The sequence below is a fragment of the Plectrocnemia conspersa genome, unplaced genomic scaffold, assembly GCF_051122295.1.
Source record: "Plectrocnemia conspersa isolate PC_06_02 unplaced genomic scaffold, ASM5112229v1 ptg000005l, whole genome shotgun sequence".
Lineage (NCBI taxonomy): Eukaryota > Metazoa > Arthropoda > Insecta > Trichoptera > Polycentropodidae > Plectrocnemia > Plectrocnemia conspersa.
In genome coordinates this window covers 9,351,544-9,368,182 of record NW_028277169.1, presented here as the reverse complement: position 1 = coordinate 9,368,182, position 16,639 = coordinate 9,351,544, and the positions used below count along the sequence as shown (strand labels likewise).

Below are 16,639 nucleotides of genomic sequence, written 5' to 3'. Positions count from 1 at the left end.
ACCAATTGGAGAGCGCAAAAAACAATTATCCCTACTCAGAAGTCAAAAATTCATGTGAAAGGCAATAAAATCGTGCTGTCGCCGTCGCATTGGGTACGTTATGTAATCTGGCGTTCACACTACGACAGTAAAAATAATATTACAAATTAAATGAGGAACATATAAACCGAATTTTGGTCAATAGAAGAGCGCAAAAAACAATTATCTCTTCTCAGAAGTCAAAAATTCACGTCAAAAGCAATAAAATCGTGCCGTCACCATCGCAGTGGGAACGCTCGTTACCGAGCGTTCCCACTGCGACGGCGCCGACACGATTTTATTGCTTTTGACGCGAATTTTTGTCTTCTGAGAAGTGATAATTGTTTTTTTCGCCCTCCTATTGACCAAAATTCGGTTTGAATACAATTTGACCAATACTCTCACAGAATATCGGTAAGGATAGCTATTATATTTTTAAAACAAAGTGTAATATCGAAGTGCAGATAAACTATGGAGCAATATATTATATGAGATGCGACGTCTGTCTGTACCTTTTCTTTCGCTTATTTCCCCCTGAGAGTTAAGTTTGTATTTTGGATTTGACCTAATACAAGTTCAATTACTATAATTCATTTTAGATCTTTCATTAGATCAGGTTGGGTTTGGTTAATTTATGTAGGTTAGGGCTGGGTTTGAACAGCAAATATTCGTTTCGCAACTGGCACATTGAGTTTTGGAGCAGCGTATAATTTTATTAGTGCAATTATATTTTTGCTAGTATAAATATATATCTACTGCTGAAACTGTATCTGGACTACTCTAGTACCAATTTAACTTTACCGAAAAATACACATTTATAATTTAATAGAATTTGTTAAAATTTTTTTCGAATATTCATTAATACTATCTTATATGAAATTTGTAAAAATTCTTGAATGAAACAATTTGTATATTTGTGTAACACTGGTGGTCTTTATTTTTATATCCAAGTGACTAGTGCCACGCCAAAATCCATAATCTTTTATGCGCCTTTATTTTGTGATCTTAACAGATTTCTTCTCAACAAAAAAATGCTTTTACGTGTTTGAAAAACATTTGTAAATATAATGTTGTATTGGTATCTACTATGACCGAAATTCGCTCAACGACCAAGAATATCTAGTTAAGAATTCAGCTTTCCTTTATTTCTCTAATTCATTAAGATTCATCGTATTTAAATAAATGGGGAAATTCAAAGGGAGGCTGCCCTATTTTATATAGTTGAATTCTGAGATTTGCTATCAATTGATTATGTATATTTTTATTTAATACGGAACTCTGCACATCTCATACAAGAGCAGATAAAATTTAACAGCTTATAAGCCTGTTTTGAAAGCCTCAAATTAGGCTACTAAAATATTTGTTATTTTAACTGTGATGTTTTAAGCATTTATTTATACGAATTAAAAATCACAGATGTGTTTAAGGTATTTAAAAAAAACATAAAAAAATAATGCAATAATAATATTCTAATATGTACGAAACACGACGACTGACATCATATCATATTTAATATATATTTTTCATATTGTTTTATACGCTATAATGATGTGCTTTCATTTAAAAAGCCATATTTAATAAGAATAAATGAATATAAAAATACTTTTTTAAAAAAAATATTTCGTTGTGCAGCCAAATAATTTTTCACATTTTTTAATTGTGAGTCAAATAGCCATTTTCCATGGGGGGGGGGGGGTAAAAGGTGGCTAGTCAGTGGCTGTTTCTTTTAATATTTCGATTTCATTAAAATAGTATTCCCCCCCCCTATATGACGTCCTTGAGGCAGGGCCGGCCCTAGGTTATTTGGCGCCCCAGGCAAAAACTAAATTTGCGCCCCCCCCCCCTATTAATACTTGATGAGCGCAAAAATATAAGTCAAATTAACCCTATAACGCCGAGCGTGACGTTTTCGTAACGTTTAATTAAAACGTATCTAGTACCGAAAATATAAAGTTTTTGGAGCCGACAACGATGTAGACGATATCGTCGCATTTCATTAATAAAAATGAAAATTTTATATTTATATTTTATATTTTTTTGAATTTTATTTTTAAGTTATATATTTTTTTCAAAAACTTTAAATTCAGGCGTTATAGGGTTAAAGTAGTAATATATTATATTTGACACCATGTTCTTTTTTGCGATTGTGGGTATTTAAGAAATTATAATTTATTTTTTGTCGTGATTTTTTACGTGTGATATAATTTAAAGAGTACACAGTAGTGTATAAAAAAACTAATATCAGATTATATTCTTTAACAATATTGCTTGATAATTTTAAGTGAATGTTGCGACTTTAATTGGTATCACGGCGCCCCACAAGATCTAGCACCCCAGGCGATCGCCTGTACTGCCTGCCCCTCGGGCCGGCCCTGCCTTGAGGCGTAGTAATGAAGTTTGGAAACAACTGACTTACATCAAATTTAAGAGACAATTATATAGTTTTTAAGTGCTTTTGAATGATTCAAAAAAAATTTGAAGCAAGATTTCTCATATGTAGCGTATTTGGTTGTCTACATTTCCTTCTCTTCTGGTTGTTATTAAGAGGAAAGCATGTTGGAAGCCCCTGTCTGAGATGGCAGCATATCCTCAGAATCAGCATCCATAGACGGGAGATTAAGCAGCCCTGTTATGTGGTGAAGTAGCGTCATTTCGCCGCACCTTGTGCCTGGCCGGTGTCGATTGCCATATGGTGGGGGACAAAACCAGAAATGCGCCGAACGAACAGGCCTAGGGGGGAGGGGGGCCTTCGACAGGTAACTCAGGTAAAGTTGTGGGCGGTAGTGCTCTCCGGCCGTTGCCGCGGACGGTGGTGTCTGTATATCGAAAGTTGACACCAAAAATAATAGTGCTTGATTCGTAGTGACTGGTGGAAAGGCCAAAGTTGTGCTTTAGGAGCATTATGTGTGATAAAAGATATAGTGCATTGTAGATTGGATTTTTTTCTGCCGCTTTAGTGACAAAAATAAGTAAGTGTTGTTTGTTTTTAAAATGCCTTTCTTTCCGTCTTGTTTTATATTCATAACAAATAAGAGTGTGTGACACATACAGCGTTATCCTTTTATTGGTATTGCGTGTAAACTCAAGACTTATTTTACTCGGAAGCGACAAAATGTTTGTGCAATGAATCATGCATTTCTTGGAAGTGCTGTCTAAACAAACTTAAGATCTGCAATATAGACTGATTATGTGGTAGCATCAATACATTTATGTATGTGTTTTAAATGCATCTAATAAGCATACATCAGCAATTAAGAACGAAAGTGGATTGAATTGATTATGATTTTTTAGTAGTATGTACTATGTTTTTGTTAGTTATATCTAAGGACTAATAAAGATCGCAACTTAATACTATTTAAGCTATGTTGGTTCAGTGGGTTCTCTTTGAAATTTTAAGCAGTTTTCCTTAAATATGTGATAATTACTAGCTTTTATTATACCATAGACAAAGTTTATTGTTGAATTATTTTCCATCTGTTTTGGATACTTACATTGTCACTTAAAATTTATTATATCACTAAGAATTTATTTTAATAATACATCTGCTCAATGACTACAACAAATTGTTTTCAGGGAGCTTATGAACTTTTATGTACCTCGAGAGAAATTATCATATATATAGTCATTGGTATTTGAAAAGCTTGTTACTTACTTAACATACTCTATAATATTGTAATCTATTTTTCTAAAATCGTTACCTATGATAAATTGCAGTTACGTATAGTTTATTGAAACAGAAAAGCATTTTATTTGCATGTCGGTTTATATTTAATTAATTATTACACAATTAACCCAATTCCCGGGAGTGTCAATCAGTGACTACCGAAATTAATTAGGTTATTTCAATCTGAATTTGACTTGCGGGTATATTGTAATGAATTGGAAAAAAAAGCATGCTCAATAATTTATGCGCTGGGAAGATGGCGAAAGCCAAAACCAGTATGGATGATAAGAGAACCTGCTCGATAGATATTGCCTTTCACAAGATACATCTTTTTGTATGTGTATGCACATACATATATACATATGATGTCATTCTTAATGCATTTTTATTAAGATGTAATGATTTTAATAGAGTGTGGTGAAAATTTCGCCATAAATTTGACAAAGGACTGATAATGAAGAGCCTGAGATTTTTTTTACTTTTATCAACATTTGTAATCTCTTTATCCGCTTTTATACTAAGCGATTGTTTTTTTAATGTCGCAATAATAATTTATGTAAATAGATAAGTTTCGCAAAATTATTTTTGCTACAATAAAAAAATATTACATTTTATTTATATATGAAAAATTATATGCGTATTATATTCTATTTTGATACAATTTTGCAGTAATAATTAAAAAATTCTGTAAATACAAGATTATCCATATATTTTATTTTAGATAAGATAAATCTATACATGTCTATAACAATTACCGAAGTTGATATATTACTTAAAAATTGCAGTATGTGGCAATTGTATTTTTAAAAAAACGCGATCGAGATTTACTAACCATTACAAAAGATAGAGGAATTATATCGGTCACGATTCTGCGTAAAGTTCCACCATAAGCTCCCATTTACAGTCGACTTCTTGAATTATTATATTATTTGAGAAATTATACATTTGCCAACGTTTCACAGTTTCTATTAAAATTTGATCGATTCGATAAAACATTTTTACGTCCAATTGCATCACGCGCATTAAAAACTTTAACGTCTCAATAAAGTAATTTCATCCGCGTGTACAAATATGATATCAATATAAATCGATTACGTATTATGCGAAAACCTTCAGCGGTACCGATTGCGTAACTCGAAAACCGCAACTTTGACTTCTTTTATTGTTCGATTTGCCTTTCCTTTCGCCGATACCTGAGCTGTGATCTTTTCAAGGCTTTTCTCGTCGCATATTAATTTAAAACGTATCACGATACGAATTCACGACAAGGTTAATTAGCTGCCACACAGAACACCCTTCGAGTGTGACTCGAGTAGAAATCGCTTAGCAATAATATGAAAGTTTGATAGGCTCTTCTTCTTCGACGCCTACTTGTGAAATCGGTAAGGTTTTCACTTCTACCTTTCGACGGGCTTGTGTCAGAAAATGACCTATGCCACCTATAGAAAGCCTTCTAAGATGCTCAAATATTATTAAAAAAAAACACTGTCATTCATTAGACGTGTCCATTTTAAGATATATGTGGGCGAAATTGTTTATGTATTCTCTCGAGTTGAATGACAGTAAATATGTGTATAAATTATTTTGATATTTTGTAAACATATTTATAAAAAATATTAGAGGTCAATCGAGCAAAAAGTATTTAATATACCCCATATTACAAGTCGACATAATTACGAAACAACAAGATTGATGATCAAAGACAATGATGGATGCTGAGGCACAGCTTTAAGTAGCTGTTGTTTTTTCATTCAATAAAATTGTGTGTGAATAATAAATTTTGATATTTTATGGTTGTTGCTGGGACGTTAGACAACTTTCGCCAATAAACAGCGAGGGGTCAATATTACTTTTGGTTGAATTACACATAATAATTATAGTATTGAATGGGGATATAAAGTGTAATTAAAATATGAAACACGCTATTAAGAACCATTATAATAATAATTAAAATCTCTGTTGATTGCTTAACGATGATATAACAAATAATGCAATAGAACATTTAATTGTAGTTACAGAAAGAAATACATTATTTTATGTATGCAATTTATGTACCATGTAATATATTATGATTTAGTAAAAAAACATGTCGATTATCTTTGTAGTTCATTCAGAAATATTTTTACTAAGAAAATATTTCTAAATACACAACATAAACAGTTTCAATTAGTAATTTTGATCTAAACCTTAGGTTAAGATTGAAAAAATAATGTCTAATCTGCAAAAATAGTGTCAGAATACAATTATCATTTATTTTAGTTATATGGTCTTCCAATAATATTAACTCTTATTAAATGTCACAATAGAAAAAATATTTCCAGCTTGGTACTTTTTTATGATAAATAGTTGTTAAACATTGGATATTTTTGATCTCGTATGATCGATAAAAATAAAATAATATTATAACATAAATATATGTATATTTAAAAAAAAATGATATCCATTATATTTGATATACATTATTTTTATTTTAAGATAAAACAAGGCTGACTTATTATGGGTTTAGTTTAGTTATTTAATGATTCTCTTTTCCTCTTACGGTGCAAAAAAAATCCGCACACTCCGGTGATGTACACTCAGAGTACATGTCATAAAGTGTATGAATTGAAATAATCATTATAATGGAAGTTAAAGTCTGTAATATAAATGCTAAAAATGAGTTGATTGATTGGACATTCCTGTTACTTCGATTGGAGTAACAGACCTTGATATACAGTAGACCCCCCAATAACACGATAAATTGGGGACGTGTAGATGAGGGACTAGAAAATATCCATGCAATTTTTTGCAATACGTATGTACGAATCATCGTGTGGTCCCCCCCAATAACACAGTACATCTCCAATGTACTGTGTTATTGGGGGGGGGGGGGCTACTGTACTTGTAAAGCGAGTTGATTTTTTATGACTATATTAATGAATTTAAATACGATTATTTTACAATATATTTATTTTTGTCACGTTCAATAATTATGTGGGCCTTTCCAATATTTTGTTTAGTTCAACTAACGAATTCTACGAATTTCGGTCATAGTAGATACCGCCAAAAACTTTTTATTTAAAATGGTTTTTTAAATGCGTAAAAGCTTTATTTCTGTTGAGAAGAAACGTCTCTTGTCTTTGATTTCGAAATATATACAAAATTCTAATATTCAATTGAGAACCCTAGTTATGATTAAAGTTACGAAAGTTACCGCGTTTTAAAAATTCTTTATATCCAATATACATATGTATTTGTAACAAAAAATGAGCAAATATATCGATGGCTTAAATATTTGCCAACTCCACTTTTGGGTGAAAATGATTTAACGATGTCATCTTTAATCGAAATTTAATGCTTAAAAAAATCTCGAAAACCTCCAATTTTTTTCTGTACTCTTGTTAGTCTCATTTTAAATTGAAGCTCTATGTGCCATATCTAATCAAAGATTAGAAATATTTCTAAGTAATATTTTATCAATTTCAATTGCTATGTAATAAGGTTGCTATATAATCAAAAACTGGTAAAAATTAACTACTTGTTTCTAAACAGCTCAAAAATAACTAAATAATGTACCAATATTTTTTAATATGAAGAAACATTTTCAGTCAGTTTTCCTGCATTCTATATTGCATTTCTTAGGAATATACTTCAAACTATCATGTGTTATGATTATGATATGTGTTTGAAACGTGTTCTTTTAGTGTTCTTGTTCAGTGATTTCTCACGCTGATTTCTTCGTTGATTCATTTTTCATGTGATATAAATTAATAGACTCATCTAATGGATCTTAAGTATGATGTACTAGATTTTTTTTATTTTTTTAATAAGAGTCTATTAACGCAATTTAAAAAAATCATTGAATTTTTCTTCGACTATTACCAGAAAACCCTTTGAAATTTTGTATTGAAACATATCATTAAAACTTTAATTAGATCACCATAAAATTTATTTGAAAATCAGACCTTGTTTATATATTAGCTTAATTTGTTAATCAGCTTGATTTACAATCTAAATAAAAATATATATTGATGGCTTAAAGTGTTAAAACTCCATATTTGTTAACTTTAGATGAAAAACAACTTAAAAATAGGAAAAAAAAACAGTATCTCATTTTTCTTAATATGAAATTTTGGTGTTTAATTGGAGATTTTGAAGAATTTTTTGAGCATGTGTATTTCGATTAAAGGCACAAGATTAAATTGTTAGTAATTTTCATCCAGAAGTGGAGTTAGTAAATTTACATTAAAGCCATCGATATGTAAATTACTAACAAAACTGAATGATTCAGCAGATAGCAAATTATCAAAATGCTAAATAACACAATCCTCTACTGCCATTTTTTGTATCACCAACGGTGGTTCACATTCGAAACTTCAATATTTGCATTAAATCGAACTATCGACGAACGAACGTGCTAATCAAATTACTGTCCGGGACCGTTACCGAGTCGCTCGAGACGCGTCGCGTGTGTGTTATTTTTTTCTCATTTATCTATATTTTTTCATCGCAAGAAAAAAATGGTAATAACCGCCGACGTTGCGAGGAAAACACCGAAGGAGAAAATCCGCCACGACAGGTGTGAGAAAGATGCTAGATACAGAGGGTCTGAAACTGCGAAGGGCAATCCTCACGACGTACGAGCCGAGCAATCTTAAAATATGCATCGTGCCATAAAATGCCACCATAAAACGAATAGCTCCGTAGGCTGCCTAGAATGTGATAATCTATATAATGCACGTAAAGGTGAAGCGTTTATGTTAATATTGTTATAATTATAATAATGGCATTATCAATGATAATAACACCCTTAGTGCACTCACTGAGGAAACTTTAAATCATGAAGATGCTTCACGCCGTAACTTAAACATCTACAAGTAAGAAAAAAATATTAAAAAAAATAAAAGGATTGTGACAGGAATATATCTTATCTTACTAAAGGTATATAAGTTTCTCGTATTGACAATGTAATTAAACAGCAAGATCTTGGGAACAGTTTTTGTGCGAATTTTATTACCGGAGGGTGTGACTTCGCAGCTAAATATAGACGTTGGAAACTGATAACGATTTATTTAGTATAACATATGTTATGGAAGCTTTTCTTCAAGCGCTGGCGGAGAAATGATGTCATTGGGATGATTTTCTGAGAACTCTGTCTTGATGTCTCTCGTGGGCCGCTTTGCAGATGTCTCGTAGTCCGCCAATGTCTCTGTTCCTCTCTGGTCGTTAGAGACCGACCTTATGTAACGTATGTTGGGAAGCTCTCCGACGAATCGTAACAATGCAGAGAGCATTCAACAAACTGTTGCGCTCGTTTATTCGAATAACGAAGTATGTCCACGCCTCAAGATATTGAAATTTATTTGATGGACATTTTCGAAGATCAAATCATGTAATAAATGCTTATTGTCGCCCGATGGCGTATTGTTTGTGCAACCGTTATGCAACAAAAAATATTATGGCGACCACACAGATAGGTCGTGATATTGTTTCATTGTTAATGACTGTGACCAAAAAGGTTCATTTATTAACAATGAAACAAATATCATGGCACAAGATGGCTTCTTTTGACCACACAACACGAGTCATTAAGAGAATCCCTTTGTAATAAAACGGACCCAATAAATCACTACATTGCAAACCGTTTCCGAAGAATTCGAAAGTCTGAACAATCAAAAACTCGCTTTCGAAAATTCACATCAGATTTCTCGAGTTCTTGCACATCAGATTGGATAGAAGCTCAAGATAGAGACATCACCACCTGCGCCATCTTCACCGCAGTAGAAAGAAACGTCACGCCGTTAATCGTCCATTTGTCACATGTAAATATAACTTAATAAAAAGTCTACTAGGATGCACACAAGAGTCTCATTGGCCGCAAGGTCAACCACCCATAGGGCTACGTCCCTAATATATATATATATATATATAATTTTCTCTGCATTTCTAGGGTAATTACGACGTGTTGTTTACCTGTTCCTTTATGTCTAAAGGATCTATTTTTTCATTTGGATATTACAAAGTATATTGTGGTGGTTCGTTCAGTTACAGTCTTTATTTATATTATGCTATTTCCAAGTTTATTCAAGTAACTATCGTAGTTATGATGATTTAATGCACAAGTTTACGAAGAAGAACCCCCGCTAATTAGTTATTAATTATCTGACAATTAAACCATTTTTGTAAGGCGCGTTTTTTGCGAGCTGACTTCCTTATTATCTAGCAAGTGAAAATAAAATCACAATGCTCTGGAGTTGTTGAATGAATCTTCTTTTGTAGTGGCCTAGCATCGTTGATACATACTTTAAAAACGTTTGGTGGATGTTGTTTTTTCGATTTCAATAAGTGATTTTTGGCTCTCAAAGCCCTCATTTTATCTGTGTATGTCATCTTTTGATAATAAGAAGGGAGAGGGAGTTACTTTGAAATGCAAAAATATGGAAAATAATATCTTTTGTCAGCTGAGGAATGCGTAAAATTTGTTTGTATGTAGGCGTTTGTGCAATTTAATTGCTTGAAGAATGCGCATTTGTTAGATCAAGCATCGCGATTATTAAGCAGGTGCATTGTTCATTGCTCTTATTTTTTCAGCATTTATTTTTAAATTACGTCAGGTGTATTTAAAGTATACTTCATAATTAAAACAGCATTTTCTATATCAATGAGCCATTTAGATTCAGCAAATTTTACAAAACGATTACAATATTGGCTGTTTGTAATAATATTATGGATAGTTTATATTTAAAGTTATATATTAACTAGAAATACTATAAAATAATGTTTTCTTTATAAACTACATTTTTTTATATATGTAAAAAAATTGGGTAATAAAGATAAAAACTATATTAACCTAGTAAAATAATCAGCACACTATTTGTATGCTACTTTTTTTATTTAGTAATTATAAAAATATATTAATTATCTAGAAAAGCGGTGTCCAACTTACGGCCCGCGAACCAATTTATGTCTTTAATGTGAAGCTTAAAAAATAACTAAAAAAGTCACCTCAGACATTTTTGTTTGTATACATTTTTTAAGCGCATTTTTTTTTAATTTCATTTTACATATATAATAATAATAAGCGTCCGAGGTGATTTTTTTATGGCTCTCAACAGCGAAAGACTTTGACCCCCGAAATCTTTGCAAAAGAAAAAGTGGCCCGTGGTTTAAGATAAGTTGGATAGCGCTGATCTAGACTCTAGATGTCTGATTGAATTACTTAGTTGGTACAGATATGCCCGTTGTAATGCATAGGGCCCACGCCTCTCAGGTTACAACGGAGGATTTAATAAAAATAAAATAAAATTATGTGATTGAGATGTGATTTATTTTAAATATTGCGCATTTAATATTTATTTTAGAATATCTCAATAACTTTTATTTTCGAAAGATTTCTCTTGATGCATATATATTACTACACATGTTAAAAGTAACAAAAATTTAATTTTAGCTAAAAATGTTTTCTGCATAATATTTTTTACATTGATATCTTACGCCGATTGGGTTACTTTTAGGTTTATCCTTATCATTTATATCGTTTTCAGCAAATAAAATATACGTATGCAAAATTTTTTTTCGGTATTACCGTTATTTCATTTTTTAATACCGGTATTGCAATCCCTACACTTATGCTATTGTTTTTTGCAAATACGGTAAACATCTGTGTATGCACCATTTGCTGTTTTTTTTCTGTGGAAATAAAGGAAAAAGTCGTAGAGGGCCATATTTAATAATAATATATTTGTGGTATTACGACGGTTTCGTTTTTGTACAAAAATTTACTAATGAATAGTGAAATGTGAGCTTGTGCGTTATCGTGGTGCAATATTCAAGAGTTGTGTGCTCACAATTATGTCCGTTATTTTTAGATCGTCATTTGCAAACGACGTAAATTTACTTATTGCTTGTACTAGTACTATTATATTGTTATAATGAAAGTGAAAAAAGTAGAATCTTGACATTTGATCGAACTTGACGTGCTTTTTTGAGTTTGTTTTTTCTACGCGTTTCCATTGAGACGATTGAACGTTTGTTTTAGTGTCATTATGATGCGTTAGGGTAATTTTGGATCGTCAGCGATTTATTCAAAAGTGAGCTAACATTGTCAGTTTTAGAACAAGCTTGTGCGCTACTTATTTCATGCTTAAATTGATTTGGAGATACTTTAATAGTGATTAGACAATATGTGCTAAGTCGCCCGCCTCTTAAAGTCTTAAAATTATTTGTACCATTCATTTGAACATTGCATTCTCACCAAAAGCCTTCTCTAATATTTGGAATTCCCCCTTTCATTTAATTCCTTATTTAAAGCAAAATTTAAGTGAATTGATCTGTTATTTTCATCTTGATAATATACTGAATCAGCTGTCAAATGTGATTAAAAATTGACAAGAGACAGTGGTACAATTTGAGACGTGTTTTTTGTAATGTGGTTAATATTTAAGATTGCAAACTATTTGATAGTATTATGATTACTGTTGAAAAATATTTTTAATGTATGTTTATATGGTAAAGAATTCTGAATCTATAATTACCGCAAAACATGACAAATTGTTCAAACAATACATCCATCACACATCTGTGTTTTGTAACACATTGCAAATTTCGATAAAAATATATTTTTTCGGGATATGCGAATTGGCATTTTTCATAATATCAATTTTAATTAGCAGCTCTTGATATTTCAGTTGAAAAATAATATTATTTAATATCCTCAATTTGCATAATTGCAAGTATGTTTTGAGGTGAGGGCATTGATGGGTTATTTAACCGGAAAGTCCACAGTTATGCGTACCCAATTCGAAAATCAATGATAGCATTTTTTACTATTTTTTTAAGTGCAAAGTACACTTGTTATACGCATGCTTATCAAGCGGCGTCGGTGGCACAAAGTGACCTCGTTTTAGACCTTTTAAAAGCGGAAAACTTGCATTCGCTATTGGCCCGCTTGCGAAATGTCGAACACAACAGAACAGGTCCACAGTTTGCAATAAACATTGCTGTTTAGCACACTAATTGCCCACCGAACCTATTTCCACTTACGTTTTCTCGTCTAGAACAAGGTACATCGTCCGGTGTGCTTTTCTTTCCTTTAAAGCACAGGTGAGTCTAATTAAAAGTTATTTATATATTATTGTATCCAATCGATAAGTAGAATTTCCAAGAAAATATGCTAATATAAGCATACTTGATTAGCGATTGTGCTTCTCTTCTTCAATGGATGCAGTAAAGACTCAAGCATTGTTTATTATATGCAGCAATACTCTTCGAATTGAAGGCATAATATTAACAACTTTCCATGGATGCTTTCTACTTGAATTTACTTCAAACTATTTCGATTTAAATCTATAGCTTAAAAAAGTTGAGACGCTTGAGACTAGATTATTTCATAATCTTATTCATTTTTAATATAAATATATTTTAGTAATGGCTTACTTTTAATGCATATATTTATATACAAAAATAGTTTGGTCAAATGATCGACCATTATTTTAAGTTTGATCGTTTCTACAAGGCTACTGTTCACTAAAACTGGTTTGATACTCAAGATATATTCTCAGATGTATATACATAGATTAATTAAAACTCAAATTAAACATGTTTAGAGTATAAAAAATATATTTTTTTAATACTTACATAGCAATAAAAATTTGTACAATTTGTTATTTTAATACTAGTTTTTAAATGCGCTAGATTTATTGAATATTCTATTAATTTGTAAGGTATGAAAATGTATCTGTTTTTAGAAAAGCTTTTGATTTATAATATCTTATCATTTAAAGTAACACTCACAATAAAAAGGGTCATGCTTAATAAATTAAGATTAAAACTAGAGTTTCTATATGAATCCACTTTTAAAATATCTGTTTTATGAACGTTTTATAAAAAAAGTTATATATAAAATATTCTATAACTGAATATTAAATTCAGTTTTATAGTTTTCATGCCATCAAAAATTATGAACTATATTTTTGTTCCTTTAACGATTGTTTCAAATATTTAAAATATTTCTTCAGGTTCCTAAAAACATGTTTTTGATTGCTTTTTTTAATCTGTTTCTATACAATATTTTTTATTGATTTTGCAAATATGTCAGAAGGGTGTAGGCAGTGGCGTAGCTAGGGTATGTGCCACCCGGGGCAATCCTTAAAGTTGCTGCCCCCCCCATACATTTTTTTGCAGGGTCATAAAATCAGCATTTCTTAGAATAATAAATTGATTATTGTTAAGCTCTCGCTATTCGTAGATTTACATAAATGTTAGTTTATTCATAGTTAAGAACCACACTAGACGATTCCATCGCGAATATGCCGCCCCCAAGCAAGTGCCGCCCGGGGCGGCCCGCCCCCTCCGCCCCACCATAGCTACGCCACTGGGTGTAGGTCTTTGTTTAAGACTTAAATTCGTCTTAGTACAATACTGTTTTTAAAAAACAATAAGCCCTAATAGTACTATATTAAATAATGCGTTTTTTACAATGAAAAATATATTTATTCTCAAAAAAAAGATATTTTTCACTATCCGTACTATAAAACTATGGTTTTTATATTTGCCTACTTTTTTATTTTAGCTTGTATTTTAATTTAATTAAAGTTTTATTTGTAATGTCATTGATTTGCTTCAAAAAATATTCCCAAAATACATTTTAATAATGCTTATATTGGATTAATCCATATTGATGAAGGTAAAGATTTTTTTTAATACATATAAAATATTCTGTGTCTACGACCTAGCTCGCTGAGATTAGGAAAATATAGGTGATCCTTATCTTATATGAATGATCAAAATTATAATTATATAATAATCATTAATTTCAATCTCACAGACACGTTAGAAAGTCCATATGGGATTCAAACTTAGCGACTTATTAATTGATTAGATTCTTAGTTGCTTAGGTTAGGTTTAAAAGGATTCTTAGGAACAACCCTAATCTGCCAATGGACATAAAAATATATATCAAAACAGCTATTTAAGCTCTGAAAGTCTAGGTTAAATAGCAATATGAATCAAATTTCAACTGCCACATAAAATCTTTTATTTTTTGTGGCAACTCATTTTTTATGAAGCTTTTCTATTACGTTTTTTGCACAATAAATTGACAATGAAAATTGTCGCTAATATTGTCATTTCTATTGCTATTAACCCTTAGACCGCCGACCGGTAAATTCTTAATTACTCGCTGTACGCCATGCGTTTTTAGCGATATAATTTTTTGGCTACTTACTCTGTTTAACACATCATTACAGCCAAAATACTCAATTTTTATATTTTAAAATTATATATGTATGATTAACATGATTTAAACATTCTATTTATATCAAACAAACATTTTTAGTCGTATTGTTGGAAATATAAAGTGAACAAAACTAAATCTATTGGTCGGTCCGTGTGTTGCGTACACACACCTACACACACATGCACGCGCGCGGCACTATACAAGCGAACGACAAGCAGGGTCATGCTCACACTGAAACAATTTTAATACATAAATCTGCAACGCATTTTTTCTTCGTCTGACCTACATCCTGTTATAAAAATTTACAAATCAACAAGATTTCTTTGATGCATACAAAATCACATATATCGTACACAAAAATAACCCTAATAACCAACCCGTTTGTTTTTGATCAATGGTGTTTGCAATTGGTTGTTGTTGAAGGTTGTCATATTTCTTTATATATAAAAATAATAAATAATAAAACTTGATAGCAAGGTACGATGTTACATTTAACTATATATAATTATATGTATAATTTATAATATATACATATTCTTCTTCTTCTTCCACGGCACTACAACCGGTGATCGGTTTTGGCCTTTCCACCTAATTTCTTGTAGGGCTTCTAGATATATCTTGAGTTTTAGTATTTCTTCCGCTATTGTTTGCATTTTTCCTGGTTGTAATATTGCACATTCCAGCTTCCAAAATTGAAGTCCAATCGTTTATCTAGATTTCGATCGTCTAGGTCAGGGTTTCCCAAACTTTTTGAGCGACGGAACACTTCGCAAATCCGAAAATTTTGGCGGAACACTTAGCTTATTTTGCTGTACCCAACTTCTAGGTACTAAAATCTTCGCCTTCATTATGAAGTAGAATATGTTTATTCTTTTAATTTACTCCAAATGTTTGGGAAATATCTATTTAGGCTCCATGGAACACATATTTTGGATTCGCGGAACACCAGTGTTCCGCGGAACATAGTTTGGGAAACCATGGTCTAGGTCATTATGAATCGGGGCGGATTTATTATTTCTTTGTGATTTTTTCATAACTATTTGGATTTATCCACGTTGGTTGGTTTGCTCCATGATAGAAACCCTCCTCCTTTATCCGGGCTTGGGACCGGCAAGAGTGCAACATATCTACACTCCAGGCGGAATATGTAGGTAATATATATTACACACACACACACACACACACACACACACACACACACATATATATATATATATATATATATATTATATACAATAAATAATAAACTTTTCGACCATCGTGACGCATTGGGTTAACCTGTTAGGTCACGATGGTATTAATTTAATGTAAATAAATAAACACATTACAAATAAATTATAAAATAATAGAACAAGTAGAATAAAATGATTCTACGACAAGGAATCGTTTTTGTTATTATTATTATAATTTAATATTTACTATGAGTTAATATTGATATTTTATTAATTATGTCTTATTTATATTTATTAATAAGTATTTAATAGTAATTATTATTATTTTATTATTACAAACAATAAAAACCAATCACAAAAACAGTTGACAATATTAAAACAGTCGAAATAACGTATAAATATATTCACAAGTATTTACAAATCACAATTATCATTGAAATATTGATGAGATAATTTAATTTCGATTCATAAATTAAAGTATAAAAAAACGAATTTCCGCGATGCGTTTGTGCTAACCCTAAAAGTGGTCTAAAGAAGCACGATCGAAACCGCGCGCGAAATACAAACGAC

The 16,639-nt window shown here is 31.2% G+C and overlaps 1 protein-coding gene across 1 annotated transcript in view; it reads left to right on the top strand.

The window, feature by feature from the left end:
• Positions 1-2,800: 2,800 nt before the first annotated feature.
• Cad99C (cadherin 99C) overlaps positions 2,801-16,639 on the top strand; it is a 94,958-nt gene continuing 81,119 nt past the window's right edge. The window contains exon 1 of the mRNA XM_088185986.1: positions 2,801-2,987. The gene's annotated coding sequence lies outside the window, so the exon portion shown is untranslated. The remainder of the gene's footprint in view (positions 2,988-16,639) is intronic.